The sequence below is a fragment of the Cetorhinus maximus genome, chromosome 3 (assembly GCF_964194155.1).
Source record: "Cetorhinus maximus chromosome 3, sCetMax3.hap1.1, whole genome shotgun sequence".
Classification (NCBI taxonomy): Eukaryota; Metazoa; Chordata; class Chondrichthyes; order Lamniformes; family Cetorhinidae; genus Cetorhinus; species Cetorhinus maximus.
Window position 1 is genome coordinate 162,309,497 of NC_135881.1, and position 18,853 is coordinate 162,328,349.

General features: G+C 46.3%; 1 pseudogene; it reads right to left on the minus strand.

The window, feature by feature from the left end:
* Nucleotides 1–15,659: 15,659 nt before the first annotated feature.
* Nucleotides 15,660–15,911, minus strand: LOC144674337 (cytochrome b-c1 complex subunit 8 pseudogene; annotated as a pseudogene).
* Nucleotides 15,912–18,853: the final 2,942 nt, after the last annotated feature.

Genomic DNA, 18,853 nt, shown 5'->3' on the forward strand with positions numbered 1-18,853 from the left:
CAGCCACGTCCTCTGCAGGTAGCCCTTGTCCCCGAGGAACCAACCCTGCAGCCTCTGTGGACCCTGGAAGACATCAGGGTTCTGTGAGCAACTAAGAATGTAGGAACCCTGGACGGTCCCTAGGAACCGTGCGTAGACCTGCAGGATGTGTTTGTGGTGGTTGTACACCAGCTGCACATTCAACAAATGAAAGCCGCTTGTTGTGACGGAGATCTGAGTGCCATGTGAGTGCAGTCGATGGCATCCTGCACCTATGGGAAACCCGAGACCGGGGCAAGTCTCAGCGCTCTTGCATCCTGGTCCCAGGCGAAATGTATAAAGTTGTGTGCCCTCACAAAGATGGCATCCGGACCTCATGGATGCATTTGTGGGCAGAGGCTTGCAATATCCCATAGTGGAGCCCTGAAAGGAGCCACAGGCATAAAAATTGAGCACCACGGTCACTTTCACAGCCACAGGCAGTGGTTGCCCTCCATGACCCCGTGGCACCAAATCCTGCAGCAGGTGGCAGACACGACCGACCAGTTCCCTAGACATGTACAGTCTTTGGCGACACTAGTACTCACTCTTCTGCTGGAATGAAAAGCGGCGTCTATATACCCTGGGTTTAGCTAGGCACCGACCAGGGACGGCTCTCTGTGGCTCTTCAGTGGCATGTGCAGGAGCCCCAGCTGCCCCTTCTTGAGGGTGCTGCTCCTCTCTCTGCCTAGCCAAGCGCCTCCATCACTCCCTTCTCCTTCATCTCCGCTCTCTGTACGCCATGAGGAATACAGCTCTGTGCTCCTGATGTAATCCTCCTGCAGGATGAAAGAGAGACGGGTTAGTTATTTTGAATGTTCTAAGAACCTCTCTTGGTTAAGTCTGAAGGCTCCTTAATGCATCCTGGAGAGTGCTGGCCACCACTCGGATGGCCAGAGTTTAGTGCGCTGCATGGCTGCCTTGAAACCCCACCTTTCTCCGCCCCACTCCACCTGACTGATTGGCAGCAGCTTTGCCCATTGGACTGCATGCTGTGCTCTCAGCTCAGGCACAGGCATTCTCCTAACCCACACTGCAAGACTGCACTGTTAGCTTGAACCATGGGGGAGAGTGGTCCAAACCTGAATGATGACATTGCAAGGACTGTGAGCGCCTCCACCAGTGACTGCTCCATGGCAAGCTTTAGCAAGGAGATTGCACAATGTGTCCAGTCGTCCAACTGTTCTGCAGTCCACTAAAATGTTCGCTGGTTAGCAGTCTGTACCCGAGGAGTAAAAAGTTCGGGAGCGTTTGATGGCACTTTCATGCCTCTGCGTTGTTAGAGGCCTGACTCTAAGCATGTCAATGTGGCTACGTCTGAACTGCCTCAGCTGTGGAGGAATGGTCATTTTATCTAAAGTTTCCCTAATGTGTGGCCACATCCATCTCCCCACCCTGCACATGTTTGTGCACCCCCGTCAACTGCAGGGCAGCCCTTCACCCCCACACCCCCTCTCCAAGTTGCCTCAACCGCAGTGCTGCCCTTGCCCCCTGCACCGCATTGTCAGCCAGCTGGGAAAATGCGACTTGCCTGTGCCCTCACCTGAATGCACGGCGCCTCAGCCTTGAAGAGTAACATGTGTCCTTGGCAAGCGCTGCGCCATATTACTGTGCCCTCACCTCATGGTTCCCTTCAAAGTGCATCTCACCAAGTGCACACCTTATATGCGCTGTTGTGACATACCGACGTGCTCGGATGATCCAGCGTGGGGGGCTGGTTCCAGTGAGCTGGGCTTATAATGATATGCAGATATATTACAATGAGGTTCCGGACGTCCAACAGTGGGAAATGCAGCCCACCATTGATGGGCAGAGTGGATGATTGCAAGCTGGCTTCACGATGTCAAGAAACCTATTTTTGGCCTTCTCACCATATTGTCCACTCACGCCACTGAGCACGCCCGACACCAGCAGGCACAGAATACTCCACCCTCAGTCTGAACACTTCAATTCACTCAGCACCCACAGCCTTTTGGGGAAGAGAATTCTACATTCCCACTTTGTGTGAAAAAGTGCTACCTGATATCACTGCTGTGACCAAGCTCTAACTACAAGATTATTTCCACTTTTCTGGATAGAGAAATGGTTTCTCTATCTACCTTTGCAAATCCCTTAATCACCTTACTTACTTGTATTAGATTACCCTTTTACCTTCTAAATTCACCAAATTTTTGCAACCTGTTTTCATAATTTAATCCTTTCTGCCTAAGTATAATTCTGCTGAGCCTGCATTGCACCCTCCCAGAGGCTGAAGTATCTTTTATGTGATTTGGTACCCAAAACTGAATGCAGTACTCCAGATGGAGTCTGAGCAAGGCCCTGTACAATTCATTTTTGTATACCAACCCTCTTGGCCTTTTTGATTACTTGTTGTACCTATACACTGGCTTTGAGTGATTTGTGACCATTCTGTGAGACCCTGGTCTACTCTTCAATCACTCCTAACAGCTCCTCCCCTCCCCACGACATCTTCCTTAAGCATTGAAGATGCAATGCCTGCCCTTTTATCTCCTCCTTTCCCACTGTGCAAGGTTCCAACTACTCCTTCCAGGAGAAACAGCAATTTACTTGTACTTCTTTAAATTTAGTCAGCTGTATTATAACATGACCATGAGGTTCCTGTCACCTCTCGTTATAATTTTCTGCTCCACTCCCACCCTGACATCTGTGTCCTTTGTTCTCCTACACTATTCTAATGAAGTTCAATGCAGGCTCGAGGAGCAGCACCTCACCTTTCCATTAGACACTTTACAGCCTTCCAAACACAACATTGACTTCAACAGTTTCCAATCATATCTAAAGCTCCAATTGTTTTTCAGCCTGTAGATGTTGGCAACGATTCTGCTTTCCCACTCATATTGCCTATAGAGCCATCTTTTGTTTCTTGTCCCATTACCATCCCTTTTCTGCCTTGCGCCATCATCACACTTGTCATTTAATCTCCCCTGCCTTCTACCCTACGACAGATCTTACCTTTTGGTCTTTCATCCCGCTGCCCTCTGCCCCTTTCCCTGTCACAGTACTTGCTTGAAAGCCTGTTACATCTCCAATCTTTTGCACTTGTGATGAAAGGTCATTGACCTGAAACATTAATTGTGTTTCCTTCTCCACAAATGCTAAGTATTTCCAGCATTTTCTAGCAGTTTTCAAGGCATTGCTACGATTGATAATGTTGTTATTATGTAGTTATACTGGGAAGAGTATTTTGATAGCTAGTGTGCTTATTTGTGTCAATTTAGCTCAGTTGGTAACATATGTCTCTGGCCTAGATTTTTGTGGAGTCACAGAGACTTTGCACCTTATCAAATATGGTATCAGGACTCTGGATCCGGAAGTCCTGCCCCCATGTCTGACAGATCCTATTTTCACCACTAGGGGGTGGAAAATAACTCACACATGGGGGAAACCCGAACTCAGCAGCGCCATTTGAACTAAATGCTGAGTTCAAACAGACCCCATTTTCACTGGAATGTGGGCCTTATCCTGTAGTGTGAGACTTTGGTATTTTTAAGGCAGACATAAATATTCATAAAAGGCAGATAAAGGGTCCAATTTTTCCGTTCTCCAGATTGTTGGAGACTGGGCTTATGATTAAAGATGTGCATCAGGACCCGACTGATGTCCTGATGTGTTGTCCTACATGGGAATTGCCTGGTAAATTTAAACTACCAATGACCAATCCTCCTGCCCCCCAGGATCCTCCATGATTGTCTCCAACTCTGAGCTAGAGTCAGAAACTTGGGACAGTTCCACACAACTTACCTTTGGTAATTACCCAGGAAATGTTAGACAGATTAAAACCTGGTCTAATACCTGAGTAACTCCACAACTGACCCCCTTAATCAACTCCCACCCCTCCCCTGATGCCATGCAACTATCCCACCAACCACCCAACTAACCCCCAACTCGACCCAACTACTCCCCGATCACCCAATTACCCCTCTGACCTGACCTGACCATCCTCGACCAGCTGACTACCCAGCGATCCAACCCAACTACCACCTGACCACCTAACTACCCCAACCCGACTACCCACTCACCCGCCTATCCACCTCACCCATCTACCAATCTACCCACTCACCCACCTATCCACCTCATTCATCTACCCACATACCCACCTACCCATTCACCCACCTACCCATTCACTCACCCATTTTCCCATTCACTCATTCATCCGCTCACTCATTCACTCATCCATTCACTAACCAACACCCATTCATTAAAATACTACACCTTTAATTAACTACCAGAGTACAGCAGCTAGTGCCATAAAAAGGGGGTGTTTCCCCCGTGCTGATTATCTTTGCAGATCTCTGCATGAATTCTTGTGCTAAGGGAATTACTCTGGATGCTGCATTGGAAGTTTGGCCTTTTTAAACATATCCAGCTAAGTTTTCTGTCTGATCAGCTTTGGGCGCTGTGGTTCCGATGCTGATCGGATGATTTGGGGCAAGGTCTGTGGAACTGTCAAGCTGTCAAGTTATTTAAACCTCTACCCTTTAAATTTTGGAAAAGACCAAGAAGATCGAAAGATCAAGCCTGCCTGTGCCCCTGAGTTGAAAAAAATTGCTTTGAGTTTCAATAGCTGTTTGTTGACAGAACCCTAAGGGCTGTCATTATAGTTTTATTACAGCTTGACTTCTTTCCACAACCTTGCTTGACTGAAAGCTCCAAGATTTAATTAAGGAGTTAGCTGCCTTTGATAATTGGTGATGAATACAAAGTACTTGAGGGGATTTAAATGTATTGAATGGGCTTTCTTGAATGAGAATCTTTTTTATATATTGAAGTCTGTAATAGATACTTAGAACATTATTTTATTTCATTTCAGCATGGGTCCTGAGGTCTGTCCATGGTGGATACTGGATGAGTTGGCATAGTGGGTCTAAGGGCAGAGGGTGGTGAGTGAGGGGGCATGGGCTGGCATGAGTTGGCACTAAGTTGGCATAAGGGCTATAAGCAACCATGGAGATGAGTAGGGAGGGTATGAGGGACCATTGGAGGTGGGCAGGGGAATGGATTGACATGAGTTGGCACGGATGGGGCATGGAGAGTGGATGGAGAGGTGAGAAAGTGTAAGGGGTGAGGGATAGAGGACCTAATATTCAACTATGCAGCAGGGATGAAGTCCCAGAGCACTTTTTAACTGGCCCACCTCAGCACTTGGAAGCTCCTGTGACTGCCTCTGAACTGTTCCCGGGGTGGTGGGCCAGACTCCAGCACACACTCACGCATCGAAAACAAAGATCATGTTATTTGGGGAATTTCTTCCCAAAGGCGGGTGCGACGAGTTGGGAAATTTCCCAACACTGCACATCCATTTTGGGAGCAAAAATGCGGGCCTCTGAGTCATAAGGTTATGGGTTCAATCCCCACTCCAGAACCTGAGCACATACCATAAGCTAATATTTAATTGTAGTATTGAGAGAATGCTGCATTATGGGAGGTGTTGTGCTCAGAATGGGATGTTACCATAACAACAATAATTAACACCTTAAAAAGAAATTCATCGGATGTGAAGCACATTGGGGCATCCTATGGACATGATAGGGTGCTATGTAATTGTACACTATTTCTTTCTTGTATAATTTGTGTGTTGTCAAGTAATTTTTCAACTTAGTCTCCTGGATATGCTTCAGCCATTGCTGTGTAATAGCACATTTCAATAAACTGTTAAGTGTTGATTTCAATTTTAGCTTCCCTAACGTACTGATGCAAAAACATAAATCTCCTTTAAATCTAGCAGTTTGAGAAGGAATTACAATAGGGGAGGGTGCATCAGTACCAAATCAATAAAATGTAATAAATTCTTGGTATTTATGGTGTCAGAAATATACACCCTCTTTCTCTATTGTCACGGACAGAATATGTGTGCTCTCTAACAGCCCATAATCAGTAGATTTTGCATGGAAAGATGTATGTCTTTTCTTACTCTTGGAATGTGTATCCCAATTAAATAATTAGGCAGCAAGCATTTGTGAGTTTAAAATAAAGAAGGCTATTTATTCACACACACTTACCCCAAATTACTGTAGCATCTCACACTTGGTCTCACACATGCACCCACATACACAAAGATTGGATACAGATAAAGGTAGTGCACTTTTACAGGTTGCATTTAACTCTGATTTATGGTCTCTGGTCTCCCATGTGGTAGGCCTGGTTTCTTGAATGGTTCAGTGCTTTAAAGTAGAAGTGAAGGGCTGGTAAAGCAAAGGATTCACAGCAGTGAGGTTTCTGATAGTTGAATATCTAGGAGATTAGTTCTCAGGCGAACTTTGAAAACTTGAACAGGTTTAAGTACTTTGGCTGCTTGATGTCTTGCACCTTGCTCCTGAGTTTGGTTCACAGACTGGCTGAGTTTATTATTTTGATGACTCTGTTGGATCTGATCAGTAAACTGCTCTTAACTGATCTTTTAAACAGACAAGGAAAATATGACTGTCTCACCAAGTGGCTTTTCACAAGTTCAAAGTCCTTTTCATATAAGGTGTGGAGCTCATGTTGCTTCACATCCTGGGCTGAAGTTTGCCAACGGTGAGCAGGGGGCGGGGCCCACTCGCTGACACGTAAAATGACGTGGGATGACGTCGGGGGGGTCATCCCGCCCCATTTAAATTTTCAGGAAGGTGGGGGCAAAGCCAAATCAGCTGTGCGCCCGCCGACCTGTCAATGGCCAATTGAGGCCATTGACAGGATCAATTATACAATTAAAGGACCTGCCCGTCCAACCTTAAGGTTTCCGGGCAGGCCAGGAGCCCCGGCGGGGAATAGAAAAAACATGAAACCTCATCCACCGGCGGGATGAAGTTTCATGTAGGGATTTAAACAGTTTAATAAAGTTTTAGTGTAATTTATGAACATGTCCCATCTCATATGACATTGTCACATGAGGAGGACATATTAAGGATTTTTTTTCTATTTTTAATATTTTCAAAATGGCAGCACTTAACCTCAGGGAGATGTGTGCTCTTTCATGCGCATGCATGAAAGAGAGCACTCTCGCTTTTGGGGAATCCCCCCTGCCCGCACAGGAAGCACATAGCGCTTCCCGCTGGGCGTCACGCTGGGTGGGCCTTAGTTGGCCCACCCATGTAAAATGGCAGCAGGGCCCGCTTCTCCGGCAGGGATCGGCTCCCTGCCCGCCGGAGATTGGATCAGGCCCGTCTGCCTGGCAGGCAGAAAATTCTTCCCCCTGTGTTGCGGGTTAACACTTCTACCTCAGTCTAGCACTGAGTGTGTGTGCAGGCGTGAGTATGTTCCTGTACGGGGGTTTGTGTGTGTATGTGTGTGTGTGTTTGTGCAGACAAGAGTCAGACACACGCATACCCTCCCCCTCTCCTCCCCGTCCCTCCCCAAAAGCCTATCCACACACTGGGCCAGGTGAGCAGGAAAACCTAGGCAGAAAAGCAACCCACTTCTAACGCCCACTTTCATATGAATTCTGCCGAGGCCTGCTCAGAGTGTGCACCACCAGTGACAAACACAAGGTCAGTGTTAGCTAAACCTTAGCTCAACCCCAGTCCCTTCGGCTGTCCCTGGTGGCCAAGACCCGGGGCCTAGTCTTTGTCTCGGCTATAACTCTGCTTCTTAAGTGAAAAAGGCAAAAAAGTTTTTATTTTATCTTTGCTACTTGGCACGTTTTAATGGCTATTTTTATTAATTGCTCATTTTTTAAAATGATCCATCTATTGCTTTGACATTGTTGTTTATATTTTCTTCATACCTTAACTTTTTTTTGAAATTCATGTTTAATGCTGTGCCAAACCAGATCTTAGGCAGCTGCTGCTGGGTTTATTGCTTAAGGGGAATGACAGGCTCACAAGAAGTTTTATTGCTATTTGGGGCTGGCAAAAGAGTGATTTTCTTTGCTCCAATAGAAACAGAAAGTGTTGGAAATGCTCAGCACATCTGGTGACATCTGTGCCGACAGACACAGAGGTCAGTGACCCTTTGTCGGAACTAGTGCAGATCACAGGCCTGAAGCATTGACGCTGTTTTCCCCTTTCCACAGATGTTGTTTGGCCTGCTGAGTATTTCCAGCATTTTCTGTTTATATTTCAGATTTCCAGCCTCTGCAGTACTTTGCTTTTCTATTATATGCTCCATGCTGGGCATTTGTAAGAGTGGTTCATTTCAATTTAAAATGAGAAAATATTTGTCGCTCAGTGCAAAGTCTAATTTTTCTGTTAACAAAGTCCACTTGTATGGATAGAAATAGCGCACTATTGCAGGTGGATGGGTTGGTGATAATTTATTGGAAGGTTTTGCCATTTTTAAACTTGGAAGTGAAACCAGGAGTCGAGCGCCAATAGAATATGTCACTGTTAGTTCAAGATATTCTCATTTGTACATAGGATTGATGGTCGCAGTGCTTGTGAGGTTCAAGTCTTCTGGATGTTGTTGTCTGGATATTGCATTTGGCCAGGTTCAAAGAAGCGGAGCTGGTTGCATAATATGAATGACCAAGTTGTGTGTAATTGTCTGACAAAGCTGTGGTTGTAAAGTGTATTGTAGTGAAACCTGAGCTTTATAAATAGAGGCATAGAGTACAAAAGCCAAGAAGTTTTGATAAACCTGTATGAACCAGTTCGATCCCACTGTGTCTATGGTTCCCAATTCTGGGCACCTGAAAGATGCGAGGGGGAGGGTTAAAGGGAGGGTGGGATAAGAGGCCCAGAAACAGGAGAAGTATCCCGGCATGTGATTTTTCTCCTTGGCCCTGCTTGCACTGGGCATGACGCTATGCATGCAGCATCCTCGATTGTCCTGCTGAATGAATTGCTGTAAACGGGTCTAAACAAAGCCAAAGAATGGGCAGAGAAAAGGTGTATTATAAATGGAATTGGGAAAACTTTTGCTGATTTTTATTTTAAGCCTGCAGCTCTGTTAAGAAGGATGAATCAGACTGATCAGCTTCTGCCCTGTGAGGATGATAAATCCTTTTGACAGAAAGGGCGAATATTCCGGGCGGTGTGTTGCTTGTCCTACTGTTGCAAAGTTTAAACTACCGAGTTTAAACAAAAAACCCATCCCATAGCAATAACACACTGACAGTGGGTTAAACGAGGTGAGAGCGAGACTTGTGCCCGTCAACAGGATGAAGTCCCACCCTTGGCCAATCTGATTGGCTGGCAGCTAGAACAATCCCCGCAGCTCCAAACTGAGAGGTACGTGCTACCAGAGCTTCAAGTAGGCCCTAAAATGAAGAGAACATGGATCCTGGAGTCAGGCAATACGGGGGTATTGGACAGGGAGGGATCAGAGAGCATAGGGGGGAGGAGGAGGAGGAGGAGGTTGAAGGCGCAGGTTCCGGAGGCCAGACAGGGAGGAACAAAGGGAGCTAACATCCTTGGGCAGGGTTGGTTGCCGCTGATGCACACAAGGCACCCTTTCCTTCTTGCCTTTTCGCCACTTGGGTTAAAACACAGCGAACGCACCCTCACCCGCCTGGCCAAGCCAACTGTATTGTGGTGTGGGTGTTGTAATATTTAGCTTAATTGACTTGATAATAACTTTAATTGCCCGTTAATATTTTATATAAATTGCGGGCGGACTGCCAATTTTGGCACCCACCCACCTACCTTATAATGGGGAACAGATCACAGGTGGGCAGGTAGGTGGTGGGCTACCAGCCATCATGTTTTAAGTGTACCCCCGGCAAAATCCAGCCCAAACATTCTGGTCCTGAAAATCCACAGACCTCACTGCATCTCTATAATGATGGTGGTATGGAATTTCTTGTACCCTGCACAGTCACACGCCTGGCCGTTGGATGTTAGAGTAAACATTGTAACCAATAACTCAATGAGTTTCTCCGGTCAGAGTTGAACTGCACAACCACAAAAGTCCCTGATTCATTCCCTAATGTGTGCACAGGGGAGGAGTAAGATTGATGTAGCCCGCACTCCAGTAACGCCTCTTGGAAATGCATATCTGTAAGGACACAAATAAGCTTGACTAACATGCCCCACCCCCATGACAGCACAGAGGTAAAAACAACCGACCCACTCACACCCGTCTGTATTGTGATGTGGGTGGCGTAATATTTAGCTTAATTGGCTTGGTAATAACTTCACTTGCCCATTAATTATTTTGTTATAAATGGCAGGGTTCATTTTGGCACCCACCCTGGAAGGTAGTCCATAATATTATTATGAAAGGTAGAATAAATTACAGATACCTCTTCCCTACACAGAATAAATTACAGATACCTCTTCCCTACACAGAATAAATTACAGATACCCCCTCCCCTACACAGAATAAATTACAGATATCCCCTCCCTCACACAGAATAAATTACAGATACCCCCTCCCTCACAGAGTATAAATTACAGATACCCCTTCCCCCACACAGAATAAATTACAGATACCCCTCCCCTACACAGAATAAATTACAGATATCCCCTCCCTCACACAGAATAAATTACAGATACCCCCTCCCTCACAGAGTATAAATTACAGATACCCCTTCCCTACACAGAATAAATTACAGATACCCCTCCCCTACACAGAATAAATTACAGATACCCCCTCCCTTACACAAAATAAATTACAGATACCCCCTCCCTCACAGAGTATAAATTACAGATACCCCTTCCCCCACACAGAATAAGTTACAGATACCCCTCCCCTACACAGAATAAATTACAGATATCCCCTCCCCCCGCACAGAATAAATTACAGATACCCCCTCCCTCACAGAGTATAAATTACAGATACCCCTTCCCCCACACAGAATAAATTACAGATACCCCCTCCCCTATACAGAATAAATTACAGATAACCCCTCCCTAACACAGCATAAATTAGATACCCTCTCCCCTAAACAGAATAAATTACAGATACCCCCTCCCTAACATAGAATGTATTAGATACGCCATCCCCGAACACAGAATAAATTATAAATACCCCTCGCCTACACAGAATAAATTACAGATACCCCCTCCCTCACAGAGTATAAATTACAGATACCCCCTCCCTCACAGAGTATAAATTACAGATACCCCCTCCCTCACAGAGTATAAATTACAGATACCCCCTCCCTCACAGAGTATAAATTACAGATACCCCTTCCCCTACACAGAATAAATTACAGATGCCCCCTCCCTAACACAGCATAAATTAGATACCCCCTCCCCAATACAGAATAAATTACAGATACCCATTCCCAACACAGAATAAATTAGATACACCCTCCCTCAGGCAGAATAAATTACAGATACCCCCCTCACACAGAATAAATTACACATACTCCCTCCCTCACAGAGAATGAATTACAGATATCCCCTCCCTCGCACAGAATAAATTACAGATACCCCCTCCCTTGCACAAAATAAATTACAAATACCCCCTCCCTCACAGAGTAAACATTACAGATACCCCTTCCCCTACACAGAATAAATTACAGATACCCCTCCCCTACACAGAATAAATTACAGATACCCCTTCCCTACACAGAATAAATTACAGATACCCCTCCCCTACACAGAATAAATTACAGATACCCCCTCCCTCACAGAGTATAAATTACCGATACCCCCCTCACACAAAATAAATTACAGATACCCCCTCCCTCACAGAGATTAAATTACAGATATCCTCTCCCCCACAGAGATTAAATTATAGATACCCCCTCCCTCACAGAGAATAAATTACAGATATCCCCTCCCTTGCACAGAATATATTACAGTTACCCTCTCTCCCATACAGAATAAATTACAGATACTCCCCTATCCCACACAGAATAAATTACAGATGCCCCCTCCCTCACACAGAATAAATTACAGATACCCCCCTCCCCCACACAGAATAAATTACAGATACCCCCCCTCCCCCACACAGAATAAATTACAGATACCCCCCTCCCCCACACAGAATAAATTACAGATACCCCCCTCCCCCACACAGAATAAATTACAGATACCCCCCTCCCCCACACAGAATAAATTACAGATACCCCCCTCCCCCACACAGAATAAATTACAGATATCCCCTCCCTCACACAGAATAAATTACAGATACCCCCTCCCTCACAGAGTATAAATTACAGATACCCCTTCCCCCACACAGAATAAATTACAGATACCCCTCCCCTACACAAAATAAATTACAGATATCCCCTCCCTCACACAGAATAAATTACAGATACCCCCTCCCTCACAGAGTATAAATTACAGATACCCCTTCCCTACACAGAATAAATTACAGATACCCCTCCCCTACACAGAATAAATTACAGATACCCCCTCCCTTACACAAAATAAATTACAGATACCCCCTCCCTCACAGAGTATAAATTACAGATACCCCTTCCCCCACACAGAATAAGTTACAGATACCCCTCCCCTACACAGAATAAATTACAGATATCCCCTCCCCCCGCACAGAATAAATTACAGATACCCCCTCCCTCACAGAGTATAAATTACAGATACCCCTTCCCCCACACAGAATAAATTACAGATACCCCCTCCCCTATACAGAATAAATTACAGATAACCCCTCCCTAACACAGCATAAATTAGATACCCTCTCCCCTAAACAGAATAAATTACAGATACCCCCTCCCTAACATAGAATGTATTAGATACGCCATCCCCGAACACAGAATAAATTATAAATACCCCTCGCCTACACAGAATAAATTACAGATACCCCCTCCCTCACAGAGTATAAATTACAGATACCCCCTCCCTCACAGAGTATAAATTACAGATACCCCCTCCCTCACAGAGTATAAATTACAGATACCCCCTCCCTCACAGAGTATAAATTACAGATACCCCTTCCCCTACACAGAATAAATTACAGATGCCCCCTCCCTAACACAGCATAAATTAGATACCCCCTCCCCAATACAGAATAAATTACAGATACCCATTCCCAACACAGAATAAATTAGATACACCCTCCCTCAGGCAGAATAAATTACAGATACCCCCCTCACACAGAATAAATTACACATACTCCCTCCCTCACAGAGAATGAATTACAGATATCCCCTCCCTCGCACAGAATAAATTACAGATACCCCCTCCCTTGCACAAAATAAATTACAAATACCCCCTCCCTCACAGAGTAAACATTACAGATACCCCTTCCCCTACACAGAATAAATTACAGATACCCCTCCCCTACACAGAATAAATTACAGATACCCCTTCCCTACACAGAATAAATTACAGATACCCCTCCCCTACACAGAATAAATTACAGATACCCCCTCCCTCACAGAGTATAAATTACCGATACCCCCCTCACACAAAATAAATTACAGATACCCCCTCCCTCACAGAGATTAAATTACAGATATCCTCTCCCCCACAGAGATTAAATTATAGATACCCCCTCCCTCACAGAGAATAAATTACAGATATCCCCTCCCTTGCACAGAATATATTACAGTTACCCTCTCTCCCATACAGAATAAATTACAGATACTCCCCTATCCCACACAGAATAAATTACAGATGCCCCCTCCCTCACACAGAATAAATTACAGATACCCCCCTCCCCCACACAGAATAAATTACAGATACCCCCCCTCCCCCACACAGAATAAATTACAGATACCCCCCTCCCCCACACAGAATAAATTACAGATACCCCCCTCCCCCACACAGAATAAATTACAGATACCCCCCTCCCCCACACAGAATAAATTACAGATACCCCCCTCCCCCACACAGAATAAATTACAGATACCCCTTCCCTACACAGAATAAATTACAGATACCCCCCTCCCCCACACAGAATAAATTACAGATACCCCCTCCCCCACACAGAATAAATTACAGATACCCCTTCCCTACACAGAATAAATTACAGATACCCCCCTCCCCCACACAGAATAAATTACAGATACCCCTGCCCCACACTGAATAAATGAGATACCCCCTCCCCAACACAGAATAAATTACTGTTACCCTCCTCCACACAGAATAAATTGTGGATACCTCTTTTTGCACCCTATACCCCCAGAGAACTGATAATTTCCATTAAGGGTCAGTAACTAGTTATCACTAATAAACAGCAAAGAATGAACATTATATTACATCTCAATTTTGGTGCTGCCATCAAATTTCCCCTGCTAATTAAAGAATGGATTTTTTTTGTTTTGGAAATCCTGTAACAAAAGGGAGGTCAGTTCCACCAGAGGCCCACCCATCTATTCATCAAGCTGTTGATCCTTACAAGCAATTTCTACAAATCAATGGCAGTAGTTAATTTAGACATGAATCCCCTGCAGCTGTTCCAAGGAACAAACAGCAAAAGAGAATAAACTGTCAGCTCTCTCCAAACACCATTCAGCACCTGGCTGACAGTGCTTGTTTATCCTAAGTCTTAATTGAAAGGTCGGTGGTAGCTTTCAACTGAGATATTTGTGAAGAAGAATGGCTGAAGTGATGGAGTGGTTATAGTTTATATCTCTCTGGCTAGTTCCCTCCTTGTATTGTGTTTGCTGTACAATGATGATGATGTATGAAGCAGCTATTGAAAAGATCCTGCACTTTATTTATGTGTTGATTTTAGGGTATAGCTCAAACTGTCTTTTCTCTCTAAAAAAAGTTTGTTAATCTGCTTCAAACAGGTCCGACTGTGTGGATATATCTAGAACCTCTTCTTGAGGTGTTTCTCCAGTGTCTGCTGGGGGTTGGGGGAGGGGGGCTGTCCATTCTTTGCAATTCATAGGGCAGGATCTTCTGGTCTGCGAGCGGGGGCGGGGCCCACTCACCAACGCGTAAAATGACCCAGGGTGATGTCGGGCGGAACTCTCAATGTCACCCCGCGTCATTTCCATTTCCAGGTCGGCGGGGGCACAGCCAAATCAGCTGTTCGCCCACCAACCTGTCAACGGCCTATTGAGGCCATTGAGAAACTAATTCAAAGCATTAATGGACCTGCCTATCCAACCTTAAGGTTGGTGGGCAGGCCAGGAGCCCTGGCAGGCATTGGATAAAGCATGAAACCTCACCCATGGGTGGGATGAGGTCTCATGAGGGTATTTAAATTTTTAATGAAGGTTTCAATAAAAGTTATGGACATGTCCCAACTCATGTGAGAGTGTCACATGAAGGGACATGTCAGAGAAATTTTTCTATCATTTGTATTGCAAATTTTAATTCGGAGCTGATCTCCCTGAGGCTGCACTTAGCCTCAGAGAGATCATTGCGCTCTTTCGCGTGCATGCACGGAAGAGCGCACTCCCGGCTAAGGTAATTCCCCTCCCTGCCCGCACAGGGAGCGCATAGCGGATGTCACGCTGGGTGGGCCTTAACTGGCCTGCCCACGTAAAATGGCGGCGCACCCCCGATCGGAGGCATGCCCGCCCATGCCCGCTCCTGCACTTCCCCCCCAACGGGGGGAAAATTTTTCCCATAATTTTTAATGTTAGCGAGCAGACTTCAGAGCAGTAGCAGTAACTTCAAAAGAACTGTGAAGAGCAGTTTACGCTGCAATGCTGTTGAAAGTGATGATTAATGTTCTTTAGCCAATCACGAGTGGGGCTAAGAATGGCCAGTAATACAATGATCCAAATGTTCATTAGTTTTTTATATACTATAACTACTTTATTTTTGAACAGAGTCAATTTTTCCAGTGAAAGTGAGCAATTAGTCAGGAATGCCCTTGGTACATCATTAGAAATTATCCCCTCCAAAATCAGCCGGGTTCTTCCTCATTCACAATTCATGTTCATGGTTGCGCCATGTATAAATAAGATACAACGCCACAAATGGAGGAACAATCCGGAACACTTGACCATTAAATTGCCTCCATGTATTGGGAATGCCTTTTGAGAAATAGTTTGCAAATGCCTTCTGTTCAAAGGGAGAGATGGTGTAGATGATGATGTGCCATCATTTGATCAAGTTTCCAAAGTGGCGACCCATTTTGCTGCCACTAAATCCAAAGTTGGGGCATCATTGTGGTGGTCACAGACCAGCTGAACATTCAGCGAGTGGGAGCCCTTATGGTTGACGTAGTTGATTGCTTGTTGCCGTGGAAATCTAAGCACCACATGAGTGCAGTCGATGGCAACCTGCACCTGTGGAAAATCAGAGATCTGCGCAAATCCCAGTGCTCTTGCTTCCTGGCTTTCCTGGCAAAAAGCCAAAAGTTCTGTGCCTTCGCGAATATGGCATCTGTGTCCTCCTGGATACACTTTACATGGAGGCTTGCAAGATCCTGCACAGGTCACCTGTGGAGCTCTGAAAGGAGCCACTTGCGTAAAAATTGAGCGTCATGGTCACTTTCACAGCTACTGGCACTGGATGCCTTCCATGTCCCCATGGCGCCAATCCTGCAGCAGGTGACATTTGTGACTGACCAGTTCCTTAGACATGTGCAATCTTCGGCGACACTGGTTCTCAGTCATGTGCAGGAATGATAGGTGCTGTTTTTAGACCCTGGGTCTAATGAAGCACCTATGAGCACTCTCAGGATCTTCAGCTGCTTGCGCAGCAGGCCCTGCTGCCCTTTCATCATGAGAGAGCTGCTCCTCCCTTTGCTGAGCCAGGCACCTCCACCGGTCTCTTCTTATTCTCCTCTGCTTCCTGTAAGCCATGAGGCATACCACTAAATCACCAGGCTCCATGATCCTGATGTTCTCCTCCTGCAGGATCAAAGAGAGACGCGTGTGTTAGTATATGTGTCCTAAGTTCCTCTCTTAGTTAAGTCTGAAGGCCACTTCACACATCCTGGAGAGTGCTGGCCACCACTTGGATGGCCAGTGTGTAGTGCGCTCATTGGCTGCCCGAAACCCCACCCACTCCACTTGACCGATTGGCGGCAGCTTTGCCTACTGGACTGCATGCTGTGCTCTCAGCTCAGGCACAGGCATTCTCCTAACCCGCACTGCAAGGCTGCGCTATTAGCTTGAACCATGATGGATACTAGTCCAAACATTAAGAAAGACATTGCAAGAGGCTGTGAGCGCCTCCACCAGTGACTGCTCCATGGCAGCTTTCGCAAGGAGATTGTACAACTTGCCCAGTCGGCCAAAGTATGAGTGGTCACACAGTGAGGAAGGCAAGTATGGCCCAGGGGTGGTTGTGGTCTTGCCTCACAGTGACCTATCCACAATTTTACTTGGGGAGGGCAAGGCCAATCCATCCACCCTTGCCCCAATTCAGGCCTCGGGGAGGAAGTGGGGTCACCTCCCTCAAGGGCCCCCTCTCCACTGCCCTTGAGGTATTTCCCCTCTGGGAGTCGTGATGGAGAGCCTGGGGGGAAGGGGGGTAGGGAGGGAGCACCCAGAGGGGAAATACCTCAAGGGCAGTGGAGAGGGGGCCCTTGAGGGAGTTTACCCCACTTCCTCCCCGAGGCCTGAGCAGGGTGACCTTCCAAACTTCTCCCTTGCCCCTGAACTCCTTCTGCCAGCCTCAAAATTGGCCACAAGTGCCTGAATTGGGGCAAGGGTGGATGGATTGGCCTTGCCCTCCCCAAGTAAAATTGTGGATAGGTCATTGTGAGGCAAGACCACCCGGGGAATTCTACAGGCCACCCTCCCGCCTCCCCCACCTGCAAACCTGCTGGTGAGTGGTTGTAAAATTCTACCCAGAGTCAAACGGCAGAATCTTCTGCTCTCTCTCTCTGGTGCTGAGCTTGGAGACGGGATGGGCAATTAATTGGGCAGGATGATGGTGTACCTGAACCCTCCACTGCATTCACATCTCCGCCAGAATTTAGCAGGAGGCAGTGGTGTGGTGATAATGGTTACTGGTTTGCAGTAACCCAGAGGCCCAGGCTATTGCTCTGGGAATATAAGTTCAAATCACACCACAGCAGCTGTGTAGGTGCCATCCCTGGAACTAACCCTTAAACCCACAGTCATACATTAGTAATCTACAGAGCTGTGGGGGCTCATGCTGACTCTTCTTTTTCTCATTAATGCTGCAGAGAAGAGAACTTCAGGGAGATGACGGCTGAATTTGTTGCTGCCTGAATTATCACATCCAGGCAGGAGAGAAGGTGGAGAAGACTGTGACTGCAGCGCCAGGCTCACCAAAGGGAGGAGCTTCACCCTGATGAGCAAGGGGCAGCAGTGCCCCCTCCAGATGCAGAGGGTGAGGCTCACAGAAATGTTCTGCGTAGGCGGCTCTCAAGACTGAGGGTCTACAGAACATGCATGTCTTACCTGTAGATGAACGAGAGGCAGTGTCACCGATGCCTCCACAGGTCCAGGGATCTGGTGGCTCACATCCACCACATTCTCCATGAGGTGACACCATGGGGACTAGAAGAACATCCTTTGCCAGTGGCTCTGAAAGTCACCGCCACTCTTAACTTCTATGCAAGTGGCTTTTTCCAAGGCTCCACTGGAGACTTCTGCAGGATCGCTTAATCTTCTACCCACAAGTGCATACAGGAGGTGACAGATGCCCTTTTTGCCAAGGCCCACAATTACATGCATTTTGCCAGAGTTCAAGAGAGGCAGAACACCAGAGCAGTGGGCTTTACTGTGATCTCTGGATTCCCACAGATGCAGGCTGCTATTGACTGCACTCTTGTGGCTATGAAAGCTCCCTGGCAACAGGCACTCCAATACATAAACAGGAAAGGCTTCCACTAGCTCAATGTTCAGCTGGTCTGCAACCACGAGAAACAAATCATGCAGGCTTGCATAAGATACACAGGAAGCTAACACGACTTATACATCTTGAGCAGATCGCAGATCCCGGACCTCTTTGAGAGACCACACAGAATCCAGGGTTGGCTCCTCAGTGACAAAGAGTACCCAGAAAGGACCTGGCTGATGATGCCCATGTGATGGCCTCAAACTCCTGCAGAGAGAAGGTACAACAATGCTGATATCACTATCCGTACATTGGTA